The sequence below is a fragment of the Hypomesus nipponensis genome, chromosome 12 (assembly GCF_054491055.1).
Source record: "Hypomesus nipponensis isolate SF chromosome 12, ASM5449105v1, whole genome shotgun sequence".
Taxonomy (NCBI): Eukaryota; Metazoa; Chordata; class Actinopteri; order Osmeriformes; family Osmeridae; genus Hypomesus; species Hypomesus nipponensis.
The window spans coordinates 1808175-1822500 of record NC_140372.1 but is presented as its reverse complement, the minus strand read 5'-3'; the positions used below and the strand labels follow the sequence as shown (position 1 = coordinate 1822500).

The following is a 14326-nucleotide window of genomic DNA, read 5'->3' as shown; positions in this document are numbered from 1 at the left end:
TTTTTTACAGAGCATGCCCCCCCCCCCCCCCACACGCCCCGCCGCGCCACACGCGTCCGTCAACCGTAGTAAGTTCTGCTCACGTGCCAAACGCCTCCGTAACAGTGGACGGCAGTCACCCTGCCCCCCCCGATCGGCCGTGGCATCAGAGAGAAGACTCCGTCTGCGTTGCCTCTAACTCCCGACCCCTGCTTGTCCCGGCCTCCACATCCTGTCATCAAACCTGCATCTCCTCAGTGCTTTCTGGTTGTCATCTGTGACACTGTGTCTTAACCTCTGCTGTGACTGTACAACTGTGTTCATGTGAGACCGTCATGTGAGGGGGGTATCTCTGTGGCTGCCCTGCTAACTGTGCTGACTGGGCGTGTGTGTGTGTGTGTGTTTCTGCCTCAACAGGAGAGGGAGAGGAGGAGGCAACATGTCCTGCTTTTGAAGGCAGTGGAGGCTCGGAAGAAAGCAGAGGTACGTCTCACACACACACACACAGACATACAGACACACACACAGACACACTCACTCACAGACACACACACTCACACATACACACTCACACTCACACACACAGACACACACACACTCACACACACACACACACACACACACACACATGCTGAAAGCCGGGAAACTTCTTGTGCACAGACAAACACACACTCTTACAACTAGGCCACAGGCCTTTCCACCTGAATGCATTCTCTGTCTTGCTGTTTCTCTTCTGGCTGCTCTGTCCTGTAGTTCTGATCCACTAACAGACTGCAAAGGAGCCTGCAGCTCAGCTCCCTCAGTGTCAGCACCAGTCTCTATTCTAATACCACTCAGCAAGTTACGGAATGACATACTTGTCTGTATTCAACCCTGCCAGCAGCAGTATCTTATCCTTTCCCTCCCTCCCTCCCTCCCTCCCTCCCTCCCTCCCTCCCTCCCTCCCTCCCTCCCTCCCTCCCTCCCTCCCTCCCTCCCTCCCTCCCTCCCTCCCTCCCTCCCTCCCTCCCTCCCTCCCTCCCTCCCTCCCTCCCTCCCTCCCTCCCTCCCTGCCTCCCTGCCTCCCTGCCTGCCTCCCTCCCTCCCTCCCTCCCTCCCCCTGTGCTCCCCAGGAGCGGGAGCGTCTGAGGCAGGTGAAGAGGGATGAGAAGAGGCAGGATAAGGAGAGGAAGCAGGCTCTCAGGAGGCTGGAGCTGGAGATCGCTCGTGAGCTCAAGAGGCCCACTGAAGATATGTGCCTTGCGGACCACAAGGTACACCATGTGGGAAACCATGAATCTCTGAAGAGATGCCTTTGCCCACTGTGGTAGTTGTGACATCCTGGGTATGATGCATCTGATAGGAAACTGTGTGCGTCTCCAGCGCGCCTTGCACACAACGTCTCCATCTAGTGGTCGAGTCCTGCTACTGCGCTACAGTCAAACGAGAGTGCGGAACTGAAATTCAGAGTGAGAGTATAAACACTTTTCCCTCTGACCCTTCCCATCTGTATTTCCCTCCCCTCCCCCTCTCCTCCCTCCCTCTCCTCCCTCCCCCTCCCCCTCCCCCCTCCTCCCTCCCCCTCTCCTCCCTCCCCCTATCCTCCCTCCTCCCCCTCTCCTCCCTCCCCCTCTCCCCCCTCTCCTCCCTCCCCCTCCTCCCTCCCTCCCTCCCTCCCTCCCCCTCTCCTCCCTCCCCCCTCCCCCTCCTCCCTCCCCCTCTCCTCCCTCCCCCTCTCCCCCCTCTCCTCCCTCCCCCTCCTCCCTCCCTCCCTCCCCCTCTCCTCCCCTCCCCCTCTCCCCCCTCTCCTCCCTCCCCCTCTCCCCCCATCCTCCCTCCCTCCCTCCTCCCTCCCCTCCCCCTCTCCCCCCATCCTCCCTCTCCTCACTCCCCTCCTCCCCTCCCTCCTCCCTCCCCTCCCCCTCTCCCCCCATCCTCCCTCTCCTCACTCCCCTCCTCTCCCCTCCTCCTCCCTCCCCTCCCCCTCCTCCCTATCCCCCCCTCCCTCTCCTCACTCCTCTTCTCCCCCCATCCTCCCTCCCTCCCTCCTCCCTCCCCTCCCCCTCTCCCCCATCCTCCCTCCCTCCCTCCTCCCTCCCCTCCCCCTCTCCCCCATCCTCCCTCTCCTCACTCCCCTCCTCTCCCCTCCTCCTCCCTCCCCCAGCCTCTCCCAGACTTCTCTCGTATCCCAGGCCTCATCCTGCCTGGCCGGGCTGTGTCCCAGTGTCTGATGCTGATGCAGTTCCTGCGGGGGTTTGGCCGGGTGCTGGGGCTGGACGTGGCGAGCGACGTGCCCACGCTGAGCATGCTGCAGGAGGGGCTGCTGAACGTGGGCGACAGCATGGGCCACGTCCAGGACCTGCTGGTCCGCATGCTCTCCCTGGCCGTGTGTGACCCGGGCCTTCCTCCTGGACACAAGGTGAGGAGGGAGGGAGGGAGGGAAGGAGGGAGGGGAGGGAGGGAGGGGGAAGGAGGGAGGGAGGGAGGGAGGGAGGGAGGGTGGGTGGGTATGGGGGATAGAGAGAGTATGGTGGGGTGGGTATAAAACTTTTTTTTTTTTTAAACACTAACTTCCTTGAAACCCCCCTCCCACCCTCCCCCAGACTAAGACCATGCTTGGGGACCACCTGACCAACGTGGGCATCAACCGGGACAACGTGTCGGAGGTTCTCCAGATGTACATGGCTGCTCACTGTGGCCAGACAGAGCTGGCTGAGCTGGCCCTGAGCCTGAAGACCAGGGCCTTCCAGGCCCACACGCCCGCCCAGAAGGCCTCCATCCTGGGCTTCCTGGTCAACGAGCTGGCCTGCAGCAGGGGCGTGGTCAGGTACGCACGGAGGGACCAGGGCTGATGGCCGACCAGCCTGATGACCTCACCATGACTTCTGATGGCTTAATGATGACTTAGTTCTGATGACCTCACCATGACTTCTGATGGCTTAATGATGACTTAGTTCTGATGACTTAATGATGACTTAGTTCTGATGACCTAACCATGACTTAGTTCTGATGGCTTAATGATGGCTTAGTTATGATGACTTAGTTCTGATGACCTAACCATGACTTAGTTCTGATGGCTTAATGATGACTTAGTTCTGATGACTTAGTTCTGATGACCTAACCATGACTTAGTTCTGATGGCTTAATGATGACTTAGTTCTGATGGCTTAACGATGACTTAGTTCTGATGGCTTAACGATGACTTAGTTCTGATGGCTTAGTGATGAATCTCTGTATATTTCCGGTCTGCAGTGAAATAGACAAGAACCTGGACCAGATGACCAACATGAGGAAGGAAAAGTGGATCATGGAGAGCAAGCTGAAGAAGTAAGTCTGTGTTTACATCACCGGGTGTGACTGTTGACACTCTGCTAGCGAGTGTGTGTTTGTATGTTCGTGTTGTTCTTACTTCTATGTTTTTGTGTGTGTATGTTTGCAATTGTCTGTGTGTGTATATATCTGTGTGTGTGTGTGTCTGCCAGGCTAAGAGCCATCCATGCCAAGCGGACAGGGAGGAGGGAGGCCAGCGTGGGCGTGGAGGACACCCAGGCTGTGGGAGCCTCGTCCTCCAGCCTGAAGCGCAAGAGGAAGCCGGGCGGCGACAGCGAGGATGATGACGAGGAGGAAGAGGACAGCGACGAGCAGGCGGACGAGGACGAGGAGGAAGAGGAGGAGGAGATGATGAAGAAATGCAAAAAAGTGGAAACATGTGACGAGGTAGGATGTGACAATGACCTCCAGGCTGAATGTGTGTTCTACATCCGTGCTGGATGTGGTCTAGATATGTGCTGGATATATGACCCTGTGAACCTGTGACCCTGTGACCCTGTGACCTTGTGACCTTGTGTTGCTCTAGGATGAAGGAGACCAGGCCACCAGTGTTGAGGAGCTGGAGAAGCAGATAGAGAAGTTAGCGAAGGTGGGTCCTGTAATACAAATGATTACCCACTCACACCCACTCTACCTCACCCCCTCTACCTCACCCCTCTGCCTCACCCCCTCTACCTCACCCCCTCTACCTCACCCCCTCTACCTCACCCCCTCTAACTCACCCCCTCTACCTCCCCCCTCTACCTCACCCCCTCTACCTCACCCCCTCTGCCTCACCCCTCTACCTCCCCCCTCTACCTCACCCCTCTGCCTCACCCCTCTGCCTCACCCACTCTACCTCACCCCTCTGCCTCACCCCCTCTCAACACTGTGCGGTGTGATTGTGTTTGTTGTTGACGTTGTGCCCCGTGATTTCCCAGCAACACCACCAGCTGCGGAGGAAGCTGTACGAGGCTTCCCATTCCCTCCGCTCCAGCATGTACGGCCAGGACCGCTACCGCCGTCGCTACTGGGTGCTACCGCACTGCGGGGGGGTCTTCATAGAGGCCATGGAGAGCGGAGAAGGTGAGGGGGGCAGGCGGAGGGAGGGAATGGGGTTGGCAGGGTTGTATAAATAACAACCATGATACTCGTAGATGCAGATACTCATTGTGTGTTTGACCCCCTCAGCTCCGGAAGAGCTGGAGGAGGAGAGGAAGAGAAGGAGGAGGGCGGAGGAAGTGCAGGTGAAGGAGGAGCCTGTGGAGGAGGAGGTGCAGAAGGAGGAGCCCTCCATCGCCCCGCAGGAGGTCTGCTGCCACGGCAACCAGAACGCCAGCACACCTGCCTCAGAGGAAGAGAAGGAGGAGGAGGAGGAAGAGGAGGAGGAGGAGAAGAACGAGTTAACTTGCTGCGGCCACCAACTGGGCACCACGCTAGCGGAAACCCCAATCCAGGACGGTGACCCCCGACCAACACACAACGGCACCCCTGGGGCCCCACCTCTCGTCGCCACGGCAACTGCCTCCCCTCAGCCCGATCTACCGGCTAGCCCCTCTGCTGCCCCCCCCACCAACGACGCCATGCCAGCCCCCCCCACCTCTTTGCCCCCATCATGCTCACTCCTGCCCCCCCTCGGGGGGCTGGGCACCCAGGGGAAGCCCCCTCCCCCCCCCAGCTCCAGTACCTCCCCAGTGACCAGCTCCTCAGAGTCCTGACGGAGCGCAGTGGACACTGGTTCACCCTCCTCCCTCGCTCCCCCTGCGACCAGACCTCCCTCATCACTCCTCAGCCCAGGCCCCCCCACCCCGGCCCCCTGGCCACCTCTGCCCCCGCCAGGCCCCGGTCCCCCCCTGCCTCCCCCGCCCTGCCTCTCACACCCTCCGCAGCCTCCGCCTCCGCCAGCCCCCACCACCCCGCCAGCCTCATCAGCTACCCTCTCGCCGCCCTGCAGGTGGGGGTGGGTACTGCAATCTCTGTCGGGCTCAACACAGAATTATTTATAGTTTTATCATTATGATTTATGATGTATTTGTATTGATTGATGGATGACTTATTTGAGTCATGTTGTAAAAGGCTATCTTTCTTTAAACTTGCTTTCCCTCATTCATCCCTCTCTCTCTCCCCTCCTGTCCTCCAAACCCATCTCTCTCTCTCTCTCTCTCTCTCTCAGGGTAAGTCCGGGGGTCAGATGTTGGGCCTGCCGTTCTGGCCCGGGGGGCTGTTGAGTCCCAGCATGCCGTTTTGCAGCAGCCCCCTGCCAGGCCCCTCTCTGGAGGGGGGGGGCACCGGGGCCCCCAGCCTGGCCCAGTCACCCCCCTCAGAGCCCCCCAGCGAGCAGCCCCCTTCGGAGCCCCCCTCGGTGTCCTCCCCTGCCCTGCAGATGCCCAAGTCCCTTGACCACCCCCTACCACAGCCCATCCCTGAGGGTGAGGGGGCGGGGTGGTCTGGGGGGGCGGGGTGGTCGGGGGGGGAAATCAGTTTCAGTATCTGGATTAGTCATTGAGTTGATGGCTAGGGGTGATGGTAAACTCTGCATGTTAAATGAGTATATGATGAAATGTCGAAAGGTGTTTCTAAGTGTGTGTGTGTGTGCGTATGCAGACATGCTGAGTGGCTGGTGGAGGGTGTCGGACATGGAGCAGCTTCGGGGTCTGACCAGGTCCCTGCACAGCCGGGGCATCCGGGAGAGAGGCCTGCAGAGACAGATGCAGAAGTACCTGGAGCTTATCCCACAGGTCTGCACCAAGCACAGAGACGGTGAGTCTGCCTGTCTGCCTGCCTGTCTGCCTATCGGTCTGTGTCTGTCTGTCTGCCTGCCTGTCTGCCTGTCTGTCTGTCTGTCTGTCTGTCTGTCTGTCTGCCTGTCTGTCTGTCTGTCTGTCTGTCTGCCTGTGTGAGGGTGTGTGACTCGTGACCTCTGACCCCTGACCCTGCAGTGGCGATGATCGAGCTGAGTGACCTGGAGGAGAGCCAGGTGAGCGTGGAGTCTGTGCGGGGCTGGTGTGTGGAGGAGCAGGCCATGGAGATGGATATAGCTGTGCTGCAGCAGGTGGAGGAGCTGGAGAGGAAGGTCACCACCGCCAGCCTGCAGATCAAGGTAGGCCACACACACACACACACACACGTTCTTACACACACACCAAACATGATCCATCTAGAGACACAGTGCTTCAGAAGCCTCATGAAAACAGCCCACATTTAACCTGAAAACGTCCGCCCCCCCCCAGGGCTGGATGTACCCTGAACCTCAGTCAGAGCGAGAGGACCTGATCTACCACGAGCACAAGCCTCTCTCCAAGACGACTCCTCCCTCTGACCGGGACCAGGTGGAGGAGCGGGTGGAGAAGGGCGCGCTGGCGCGGCATGCAGATAACCCCTTGGACATAGCGGTGACAAGGCTGGCCGATCTGGAGCGCAACGTAGAGCGAAGGTACCTGAGGAGCCCTCTAGGCACTACCATCCAGATCAGGGTGGATAATGTTGGCACGGTCACTGTACCAGCCCCGGCCCCGTCCTCTCATGCAGACAGGGAAGGGTAGGTCACCGCTGGGACACAACCCCCATCCTACGCTTTTTTAAACATTCTGAATGCTTTCCTACGTCGCAGGAAAAACTATTTTTTTTGTTTCGTTTTTTTGGTTTCGTTTTTTTGGGGGAGTTGCATCTTGTTTCCTGTTTCCTGTTTTGTTTTGTCGTCCGGCTGTTCTCTGGTCGTCTGCACGTTGCATCACTTCTGCATCAGTGACTTTGGTGATCCTCCACACGACTCCGCCTTCCACATGGCCCCGCCTTCCACACCCTGCTAGCCCTACAACACCCGCACCCCCTCCCTCCTCCTCCTCTCCCTCCTCCTCCTCTCCCTCCCTCCTCCTCTCTCTCTATCTCCTCCTCTCCCTCCTCCTCCTCTCTCTTCTCCTCTCTCTCCCTCCTCCTCTCTCTCCCTCCTCTCCCTCCTCCTCTCTCTCCCTCCTCCTCTCTCTCCTCCTCTCCCTCCTCCTCCTTTCCCTCCTCCTCCTCTCTCTCCTCCTCTCTCTCCTCCTCTCTCTCCATCCTCCTCTCCCTCCGCCTCTCTCTCCCTCCTGCTCTCCCTCCTCCTCTCCCTCCTCCCTCCTCTCCCTCTCCCTCCTCTCCCTCTTCCTCTCTTCCCTCCTCCTCTCTCCCTCTCCCTCCTCTCCCTCCTCCTCTCTCTCCCTCCTCCTCCTCCTCTCCCTCCTCCTCCTCTCCCTCCTCTCTCTCCCTCCTCCTCTCTCTCCCTCCTCCTCCTCTCCCTCCTCCTCCTCTCCCTCTTCCTCTCCCTCCTCCTCCTCTCGTTGATTTCCTCTCCCTCCTCTTCCTCTCCCTCCTCCTCTCCTATCCCTGCTCCTCTCTATCAGGTCTTCCTCTCTCTCCCTCCTCATAGTATCCCTCCTCCTATCCCTCCTCCTCTATATATCTCCATCATCCTCTCTCTCCCTGCTCCTCTCTCTAGGTCCCTCCTCCTCTCTATAGTCCTGCTCTCCCTCCTCGTCCTATCCCTCCTCGTCTCTATCCTTCCTCCGTATAGGTCCTTCCTCTCTACCTCCTCCCTCCTTCATCCTCTAGTTGATCGTATACCTCGTCGTCCTCTATAGGTCCATCCTATCAGTATAGGTCCATCCCGTCTATGTCTAGTCCTACCTCTATTATCAGTCCTGTTGGTATCTATAGTACGTGCATATTCCGGTGGTATTAGGTCCTCCTCGTGCATCCGTGTACTATAGTCGTCAGTATATTTAGTAGTATATCTGGTGCACTACATCTATATCCATCGTCGTATACCATCATCATAGTATCCATCGATTCTCCTGTATGAGTTCGTCGGATCTCCATACATCATCTATAGGTGCGTTCCGTCATATGTCTGGTTTGGCACCCTCCATCTGCATTCTACTATAGGTGGTTCCGTATATATAGGTCGTACATAGTATATCCATAGGTCCTGTAATACTCTATAGTCATGATATTATATAGGGGTATGATAGTATACCGAATGGTACAGTACTATCCATCATAGTATATATATAGTACATTAGTCATCATAGGTATTCTATATATAGATCAGTCATATATCAGGTAGTATATATCTAATCATGGTGTATACAGTAGTCTCCATATATATCCAGTATTTTCTATCCATCATCGTGTATCTATAGATCATCAGTACTACTATACATATCCGTATACTATACAGTCATCTATCTAATATCCATCATGGTGTCCGTCATGATACATACATATATATATAGGTCGTCTGGTCTATCATGATCCGTATCTATACGGTCCATCATCTATATACATCGTTCATGTATATCCATGGATTAGTATCCTAGAGTAGCATAGTATACATATTCAGTATATATAGTTCATAGAGTGTAGGATCATCATCCTATATCCATCATCATCATCCTCGTTGATTCGTACCCTACATCATCAGTCTATCTAGTCGGATCCTCCTCTCTCTCCCTCCTCCTCTCTGTCCCTCCTCCTCTCTCTCCCTCCTCCTCTCTCTCCCTGCTCCGTCTCCCTCCTCCTCCTCTCCCTCCTGATTCTACCTCCTCCTTCGGTCCTCTCCCTCCTCCTCTCTCCCTCCTCCTCTCTCTCCCTCCTCCTCTCCCTCCTCCTCCTCTCCCTCCTCCTCTCTCTCCTTCCTCCTCTCCCTCCTCCTCTCTCTCCCTCCTCCTCCCTCTCCTTCCTCCTCTCCCTCCTCCTCTCTCTCCCTCCTCCTCTCTCTCCCTCCTCCTCTCTCTCCCTCCTCCTCTCTCTCCCTCCTCCTCTCTCTCCCTCCTCCTCTCCCTCCTCCTCCTCTCCCTCCTCCTCTCTCTCCTTCCTCCTCTCCCTCCTCCTCTCTCTCCCTCCTCCTCTCTCTCTCTCCCTCCTCTCTCTCCCTCCTCCTCTCTCTCCCTCCTCCTCTCTCTCCCTCCTCCTCTCCCTCCTCCTCCTCTCCCTCCTCCTCTCTCTCCTTCCTCCTCTCCCTCCTCCTCTCTCTCCCTCCTCCTCCTCTCCTTCCTCCTCTCCCCCTCCTCCTCTCTCTCTCCCTCCTCCTCCTCTCCTTCCTCCTCTCCCTCCTCCTCTCTCTCCCTCCTCCTCCTCTCCTTCCTCCTCTCCCTCCTCCTCTCTCTCCCTCCTCCTCCTCTCCTTCCTCCTCTCCCTCCTCCTCTCTCTCTCCCTCCTCCTCTCTCTCCTTCCTCCTCTCCCTCCTCCTCTCTCTCCCTCCTCCTCTCTCTCCCTCCTCCTCTCTCTCCCTCCTCCTCTCTCTCCCTCCTCCTCTCTCTCCCTCCTCCTCTCTCTCCCTCCTCCTCTCTCTCCCTCCTCCTCTCTCTCCCTCCTCCTCCTCTCCCTCTCCCTCCTCTCCCTCCTCCTCTCTCTCCCTCCTCCTCCAGCCTGTGCTCCAGCCTCCCTCATGTGTTTGTGTCCTGCTGGACCTTAGTGCTGTTTGTGAAGCGGTGTGGGAGGCAACGTGTGTGTGCACGTGTGTTTATAGCTGTGTCTGCATGACAGCGCTTGCGTGCGTGTGTGTGTGAACGCCCCCGAGGCTGTGCTCATCCTGATGTCATGTTGCTCCTCAGGGGCGAGGAGGAGGTGGCTCATGGGATGAAGGTGTGGAGGAGGGCCCTGGCTGAGGTCCGCAGCGCCGCACAGCTGGCCATGTGCATCCAGCAGCTGCAGAAGTCAATCGCCTGGGAGAGATCCATCATGAAAGTGGTAGGTGCCCCTCAGACCCAGGGATGGCTGCAGCTCTGGGGTAGAGCATGGGGATGGGTATAGCTCAGTGGTAGAGCATGGGGATGGCTGCAGCTCTGGGGTAGAGCATGGGGATGGCTGCAGCTCTGGGGTAGAGCATGGGGATGGGTATAGCTCAGTGGTAGAGCCTGGGGATGGCTGCAGCTCTGGGGTAGAGCATGGGGATGGGTATAGCTCAGTGGTAGAGCATGGGGATGGGTATAGCTCAGTGGTAGAGCATGGGGATGGGTATAGCTCAGTGGTAGAGCATGGGGATGGGTATAGCTCAGTGGTAGAGCATGGGGATGGGTATAGCTCAGTGGTAGAGCATGGGGATGGGTATAGCTCAGTGGTAGAGCATGGGGATGGCTGCAGCTCTGGGGTAGAGCATGGGGATGGGTATAGCTCAGTGGTAGAGCATGGGGATGGGTATAGCTCAGTGGTAGAGCATGGGGATGGGTATAGCTCAGTGGTAGAGCATGGGGATGGGTATAGCTCAGTGGTAGAGCATGGGGATGGGTATAGCTCAGTGGTAGAGCATGGGGATGGGTACAGCTCAGTGGTAGAGCATGGGGATGGAAATAGCTCAGTGGTAGAGCATGGAGATGGGTATAGCTCAGTGGTAGAGCATGGGGATGGGTATAGCTCAGTGGTAGAGCATGGGGATGGGTATAGCTCAGTGGTAGAGCATGGGGATGGGTATAGCTCAGTGGTAGAGCATGGGGATGGGTACAGCTCAGTGGTAGAGCATGGGGATGGAAATAGCTCAGTGGTAGAGCATGGGGATGGGTATAGCTCTGGGGTATAGGATTTGAGTAGGTATAGCTCTGTGGGTAGAGTATTTGACTGCAGATCAAGAGGTTGCAGGTTCAAATTTCCCCTGTACAATATGTCACTTTGGATAAAGGTTTCCCACTATCTAACACACAAAGGGATGTAATTGTTATGATGTAACATCCACAATATACAATATAAATCCCAGATCCCAATGTTTGGTTATCCATGTTCTCTGACAGCTGTGTGTTTGGAGGGTTAAAGGTGTGGTTGTTTGTGCAGTACTGTCAGATCTGCAGGAAGGGAGACAATGAAGATCTGCTCCTGCTGTGTGACGGATGTGACAAAGGCTGTCACACCTACTGTCACAAGCCCAAGATCACCTGCATCCCCGAGGGGGACTGGTACTGTCCTGCTTGCATCTCCAAGGTACCCTCTCCAGTCCCTTTGCACCAGGAGCATCACTTCCATATGCATATATACACAGTACACAGCTCTGGGTAAACATGCCACTTGCAGTGGCTTTCTGTTCCTCACTCTGGGCCTCATGTACTAACGCTTTTGCGTCCTCTTCAGGCGTATTTGTTTCGCAATTTGCGCGTAAAAACATGGCGAGGTATGTACAAACATGCCGCACTGAGGTAAAACGCAGACTGCCTGTCGCGGGAACTGAAACTGGCAAATTGCACTTTTCCGTGTCATGCATATGCATTCACGGGAGGGTCAAGGGGAAAGTGGGAGTTTCCCATAAAGAGAAGGAGGCCCATTCAATTGCGCGTTTAAATGCTCGCAATGTACGGTATAGTGGGCAGAGAAAGGCGCTGTTTACCTGATGACCTGCAGGTTTTGTAAATACGACGTAAACTGAAGTATCACAGCGTGTGCAATCTGCGGGTTGGCCATGGCGTTAATAACGCTATGTTTGCAAATGGACGTACATGAGGCCCTCAGAATCTTCCTTCTCAACGTTTTTGGAAAGGAAAGAAAAAGGTGCAGTGTTTTTTTACTGACAATCGCACTGTTTCTTCTCAGGCGAGCGGTCCAATTCCTAAAAGCAAGAAGGCTCCAAACAGGCCAATGCTGGGAGGGGGAGGAGGAGGGGGAGGAGGGGGAGGGGGAAGAAAGGTGGAGAGGTAAAGAAGAACGTTGGGAAGCAGACAGGGAACGGCGAGGGCTCAGAGGACGACCCCCCCAGCGCCAGCAGCACCCCCAGGAAAGGAGCCAAGGAGCCCAACAAGAAAAGGAAGTCAGAGGAGATCCCGCCCACGCCTCAGCAGCTGCCCAATCAGGAGAGCCCTGTGTGTGTGAAGAGGGCCAAGACAGCAAGAGACAATAACAGAGATCTGGGCTTGTGCAGGTAAAGAGGAATGTGGAAGGGCGTTCTGTGTGTGGGTTATGCTGGATGACAGAGCTGGGATGTTTGATTTCTTCATGTGATGTGTTAATTTCTCCTGGTACCATCTCTAACTCCCTGTGTGTGTGTGCGTGTGTGTGTTCCAGAGTGCTCCTGGCTGAGCTGGAGCGACACCAGGATGCCTGGCCCTTCCTGACCCCTGTCAACCTCAAGTCCGTCCTGGGCTACAGGAAGGTCATCAAGAAGCCCATGGACTTCTCCACCATCCGGGAGAAGCTGGTCAGCAGCCAGTGAGTGTTCATCCTAACATGACTCTGAAGTCATTCAGAGTCTCATCAAAGACACACGTGGATCTCTAGAACTCCAAGTTGATCGATATTCATAGTCAATTGATAGTCAATAATTGTGGTCAAATATGCCCAAGAGCTGTTTCTTTGTAGAATACTGAGATGTTTGTCTGTAGATACTGAGATGTTTCGCTGTAGAATACTGAGATGTTTCTCTGTACAATACTGAGATATTTCTCTGTAGAATACTGAGATGTTTCTCTGTAGAATACTGAGATGTTTCTCTGTAGAATACTGAGATGTTTCGCTGTAGATACTGAGATGTTATTGAGAGATTGTTTCCTGTTCCTCGACTCTGATCACTGAAACACTTTTGATCTTTGATTTTCTGCTGTACTTTAAAGCATACGATTATGATATATGCTTATATATTGTATGATTTATGATTAAAAAACAAAATGTTTTTTCGTTTCAGATATCAGAACTTGGAGACTTTCATCATCGATGTCAACTTGGTTTTCGATAACTGCGAGAAGTTCAACGAGGATAACTCCGACATCGGCCGAGCAGGACACAACATGAGGAAGTTCTTCGAGAAGCGATGGACCGAACTTCTGAAGCAAACTAACTAACCCAGCTCTGCCGCTCCTCCATTCGTCTCGGCCAGCCTGTAACTCCATCTCCTTCCTGCCTCAGAGCACCAGGACGGGCCAGGCGTCACAACACAGAAGAAGAAGTCTTTTGGTTTCCGTTGGGGAAAGGTTGGTCAGGTGAAAGATCAGCGAGGGGCAAGTCCCAGCGTTGGTTTTGCCTCAACAGGGATCTAACATCCAAAGAATCCCATAGAAACAGGAAGTGAGTGTTACACCATTTCCTGTTCCAGACAACAATGCACTGAATGAATCCTCCTCAACCATCACAGACGTACCTGCGGTAGAAATACTTTCCACTACTTTGTAAATATTCTTTTTTTATTTAATCGTATTATAGTGAATGTATTTAATTTTGTAATAATTATTTATGAATCAATAAACAAAAAAGGTCCACTTCATTTTCTATGAAAAGGAAGAATCAGTTCAACTGCTTTGAATCGAAAAGGAATGTGTCTTTGTGTTTTAATTTTCTCCCAAATATGAAACAAAGCCAAGAAAAAACAGGACTGTTTACACTCTGCTCTGCTCGGGGTGTCAGAAGACTGTAGTCATTATGTTCAAACTGTAAAACTGCATTTTATTTACTGAATCTGCAGAGAAACCTTCAGACAACAGTGCTACGTGTGTATATACTGTTTATTAATGTCAATATTAAGTATTGTTTGGAACAATGTGTACAAATTGTTTGAGAATATCAGATATTGTTTATGCCTTAGAATGATTGTAGCATTCTATTTTAGTGAAAGTGATTAATACATTATCATAAATATTGTTTGTACAGTATATCCATGTCCTCATCAAGCACTGTGTTTTCCTTCATTAGTAGTGCCTACCCTTCCAACAGGGGTGTAGGGAAAGATAGGTTTTGAGTTATCATTTTAATGAACTGTTTTTTATATCATTTCAATCCGACATGGCCTCCAAAGTCAGACAGTGACTAAGTAATCATTCCTTTACATCCAGTGAAAAAAACGTAATTTTTCAGTCTTTTTCCCCACTGAGCATTGCCCCCCATGTTTGCCTTGCCACAGTGCATAGGACATCAGGCCATTTGTAACCACTGTGTTTGAATTTTGCTGTTTGTTGTGGCCTACAGGAGGCAGCTAGAGTTTTTTGTATCCAAGTCAGAGTGCTTGAAGTTACTTTATTTAAGATATTGTGGAATAAAAGTATCATTCTTTTTGTAGGAGCTTTATTTTTCACTAGTGTGTGGCACGGACCTATTAAAGAAAAGATGTTTTTCAACCTAT

General features: G+C 53.9%; 1 pseudogene across 1 annotated transcript in view; it reads left to right on the top strand.

The window, feature by feature from the left end:
- Window positions 1-14325, top strand: part of LOC146260619 (bromodomain adjacent to zinc finger domain protein 2B-like) — a 74199-nt pseudogene extending 59874 nt beyond the window's left edge. The window contains exons 21-38 of the transcript XR_014724816.1: window positions 397-462; window positions 1092-1232; window positions 2123-2377; window positions 2562-2785; window positions 3211-3285; window positions 3441-3675; window positions 3815-3877; window positions 4209-4353; window positions 4459-5221; window positions 5441-5696; window positions 5872-6027; window positions 6207-6367; window positions 6498-6805; window positions 9855-9990; window positions 11065-11211; window positions 11815-12139; window positions 12283-12426; window positions 12899-14325. The product of XR_014724816.1 is annotated as a bromodomain adjacent to zinc finger domain protein 2B-like (transcript). The remainder of the gene's footprint in view (window positions 1-396; window positions 463-1091; window positions 1233-2122; window positions 2378-2561; window positions 2786-3210; window positions 3286-3440; window positions 3676-3814; window positions 3878-4208; window positions 4354-4458; window positions 5222-5440; window positions 5697-5871; window positions 6028-6206; window positions 6368-6497; window positions 6806-9854; window positions 9991-11064; window positions 11212-11814; window positions 12140-12282; window positions 12427-12898) is intronic.
- The last annotated feature ends 1 nt before the right edge of the window (window position 14326 follows it).